The following is a 4,502-nucleotide window of genomic DNA, read 5'->3' on the forward strand; positions in this document are numbered from 1 at the left end:
TTGAGATAAATGAACCGAGATGAATATCAACAAGTATATAATTATATGGACAAGAAGATAAATAACCCGGTTCGTTGAAACCTAGTTGTCAATATATGGTAACTATAGATAAAGACAAATAGATTATTTATTTATGGCTATAGAACTACTGAACTAGGACAAAAGTAGTAATAGTACAAGACGTCTAATTGCTTTCCATTGAGTCTGTCCCTTGCCAGTAGGAAATAATTTCAACTAGATTGCTTTTCACTATAGTACACCAATTGTTAAGATAGTCCTTGTTAGAATGCCTCACTTATTTTCAGCTTTCCATGGAAGAAGTCTGAGTTGTTGTCCAAGTGGATTACTAAAATCAGCAGGAAGAATGTAGATGGGTCAGAGTGGAGACCTACAAAAATGATAAGGTCTGCAGCATCGAATATTTGTAAGAAGATTAGTATCTCGGCTTAGACAAACAAAGAATTCAGAGAGAATGCTGTCCAAGCTGTAATTCCAAATTATCCCCAACATAAACAGTCTCCTGCCATTAAAAAGACAAGATCATCCCCTCGAAAAAGAGCTGCTCCCGAATCTCCATTTGAAGATCCTACACCCAGTCCGAGTAAGACCCATAAAATTGATGAACATAATTATGCCTATTCTTCAGTTGAAAGCCATTTAGAAGAGACTCAAAATAAGCAGCTTGTAAAAAAAAGATGCTTTATCAAAAACAACAACTCAGTAGCATGAGGAAGAAGTTGGTCCGTCGATATGTAAACAGTTCATCACCTTTTGGAAGATTTGAAGAAGAAAAAGTTGTTGAAAGAAGAAAATGTTGACATCCTAAAAGAAAATGTTGCCGCGGAAACCCTCACTTTAATTGAAAATGAATTAAAAGCTGCCCAAATGTCCAAAACTAATGTGCGTTTTTCAGATGAATTAGAATCCTTTGTTGTTTCCTTGCAATTCTACAGTGCCTAGGCTTATAGTTTTGTCAGAAAGTATTTGCATTTGCCTCATGCAGATACCATTCGTAGGTGGTCTGCATCCTACAATGTCTCCCCAGGCTTTATTACAGATGTTTTCAATACCTTATAAACTCAGATTCAAACGGATAATTTAATGAAGGATGTTTGCCTTATGTTTGATTCAATGTCCATTCGGAAGCAAGTTGTGTTTGACCCTGCATCCCAGACTTATCCTGGCTATGTGAACCATGGTCATCTTCAGGTTGCATCGCCAGACACATTAGCTTCAGAAAGTCTATCTCTTCTCATCGTTGGACAAAGTGATACTCTAAGCACCCTATTGGCAATTTTCTTGTTGATAAGATCAGTGCAGCCCAGCAAGCACGGATTATTAATGATGGATAGTTTGGCTTCTCTGTCCACGGGGTTGTCAGTGTGTGATGGAGCTTATGTTAACCAAGCGACTGCAATTGCTATTGCATGCACTATAAGTTCAGATGTCATTGATCCTGAGTTTCCTCACCCCTTGGATTCATCTAAAACCATTCCCTTTATTTTTGATGCCTGTCATTTATTTTAAAATGTTAGAAATGCCTTGGGTGACCTGAAATGTTTGCGTTGTGGAGAGGAGAGAATTGACTGGTCATATATTACTGTTGCACTTCACAAGTTGCAGTTTGAAAGTAATTTAGATCTTGCCAACAAGCTAAAAGGAATTCATATTGATAATGTGAAAGAGTTTCTTTTGCTGCCCAAACATTAAGCTCTTCTGTTGCTTCTGCCATTACTTTTTCTCGGGATGACTTGAACTTTCCTGAATTTGCTGGAAATGAAGCGACTTGTAAATTTATTCATATATTTGATAAATTGTTTGATTTATGCAACAACAGTAGTTTCTGTACAAAAGGATTTAAAAGCCCCATTACACAGGGTTAATCTGAATAGGATTCAATAGCCTGATGTCACGTCGCCAAGCAACGAGCAGCTTGGTTCTAAACAAAGAAAATCGGTACTTTTTATTATCCACGCTGGCGAGACCGTTTTCACTTGTCATGTGATCAGAATGTAAAAAAGTGAAAACATGATCAGATTTATGATATTTTTAAAACTCTGGACACACATTTATGCTCGTTGGAGAAGTATTTCATAAGGGCATCCGCCGTTGTTCCGATAGTTTAGAACCAGTTACTAAGTTACTATGCATCATTACGAGGTTGTGTAATATAGATCTAACTAGGCCAACACTACACTCACAATAGGGACTCCTAAAAGTCACTTTGGGTTTGAAAAAGAAGAAATAACTAGACTTATACATTTATTTTTTAAAGGGCAGACAATTCATCAAAAATCCACCATTAGCCTGGCCTTTTTGCCCCCCGCCACGCTATGATAAAACTCCGGAAACCTGGCAACACTGTCTGATGAACACTGTCACTCATCCATTCACTGATGACGATCACGATAGCTTATTACTAGTTTAAACACTGTAGCATTGTGATGCTGACGCCATATACCAAACATTAACATTTAATACTCAACAATGGTCTTGGTTTAGCATTGTCTCATTGTCCACTTTCATTACATAACCACCCATTTGGCAAGGCATAAAGGAGTGTATTGTGGACAATTAAAATTCTTCGAATCATTATCCTGGCATACTTGATGAAGAAACATGAATATCAATTTGTTGTGGAATCAGGGGGTTTCATATGTGCTAGTTGTCAGGAGGTGTCATAACGTCAGCATTCCCAAACTGGGCCATATCCTCTGAATCGTAACTCAATGTAAGTTTTTTTTTAATTCAAAGGTTCTAGGTTTATGCATTTTTAAAATAGATATTGTGTAGTTTTTATAAATTAATTACTTATCTAAATAGAGGAAACAGTGGAATTAAACAGTTATGAATATTTCCGAAAATGTTTAAGTGTAATTGCAATAATTTTGGGAAAAAGTAGGATCATAAATCTAAATGTGTTAATGTTAATGTAAATGTTGCTGCTTGAAGTCGCAGCTCGAAGAAATAAATAATAATGTGAAATTGAATGTAATCTTTAAAAATTTGATTACGAAAACAGATAGAATGGACGTTTCGAGTTTCCCCAATATAAAAAAAACAGGATTAATGAAACAATGCAGATGAATGAGATAATGTGGTAGTCGCCACTACCACATTATATCATTCATCTGTAGTGTTTCATTCATCCTGATTGTTGATAAAGCGGAAACCCGAAAAAACCATTCTGTTTTCGTAATTAAATTAAAGGTTACATTCAATTTCACATTGTTATTTACTTATGTGTAAAAGTTGCAAGGCATTTTTAGACGTTAAAGTAAAATTGCTTAACTATATGTTAGAATCTACAGTCTATATCGCTTAAAAGAGCATTTATTAAACCACATACTTGTTGATTTAGCAATCTGTCAATCACAGCGAGGATGGTGAACATTTTTTGAAGGACAGCTTGATTTTATTTCGACGTCTGAACTGACGCAAAGGAGGAATTATAAGGAGTGTTACAGGGACAATTGTCAAAACGCAAGTTCTTATATTCTTGCAAGAGAACTCTTCCCAACGTAATCTGATTGAACACCGCCATGTTGTCTTCTACAACTTACAAGTTGTCTACTGCTTTTTAAAATTGTGAATATATTTGTAATGACTTTGTTTTAAATATTTTTACCATTGGAATCATGCCTTTGCTGAGCCTAGAAAAAAGATTTGGTCTACTTGGAAGCTAAATGGAGAGTAGCTGATGGTGCACAGATTTTCAAAGTTAGCAGAGATGACTACTATTCTATTATCCAAAGTTCAACAACGAAAGGACATGCGAGGGGTCAAAGGCGGATTGATCAAACCCGAGTAACAATGGCCAATGATGATCGCACATTTGTTCGACACACAACCAACCCCTCTCTTATGCCTCTGACATCGCTGAGGAAAATGAAATTTCAAGATGGACAGTGTTAGAAAGACTTGCATCTGATGGACTCGGAGTGAGAATGCCATCTGGGCAACATGAACTAACCGAGAAGAAGTCCTTGGTGCTCGAGTGGCCAGCTGTAAATCCAGACCTCCAATCTTATCGAGCACAAAAAGGTCTAGAGGGGGGACAAGAATACCAAGCAAGGAACGTTGTTGAAGCAGAATGGAAAACAATACAGGAAACAACATAGTCAACTTGACAAACCTCTATGGGGAGATTTGTCGGCACACTGATTGGAAACTGGGGTTGCCATATATGCGCAATACTGACTTTCTTGCATCATCAAATTATTATTGTTTTTCAGAAGTAATACAACCAACTCTGTGTTCTTTAGGTCGTCGTTTCTTTTTCGATTATGCATGCATGTTGGTAAAATTTGACTAACATATATTAAAGATGTTCATTTTTGCAATATAACTTTTGACCAATTTTGTCCTTTAAAACTCAAATGAATTGACTGAAAACAAATGCCAAGTTATTTTTGAACACGTATGTATAAAATTGTAACAATCCAACGAGAAAACAGAATTTCAAAATTTGAAAAAAAAACAAACAAAAACCATTAAAACAT

This window comes from Berghia stephanieae, chromosome 5, assembly GCF_034508935.2.
Source record: "Berghia stephanieae isolate SIO BIC M18660-M18661 chromosome 5, UCSD_Bste_1.3, whole genome shotgun sequence".
NCBI lineage: Eukaryota > Metazoa > Mollusca > Gastropoda > Nudibranchia > Aeolidiidae > Berghia > Berghia stephanieae.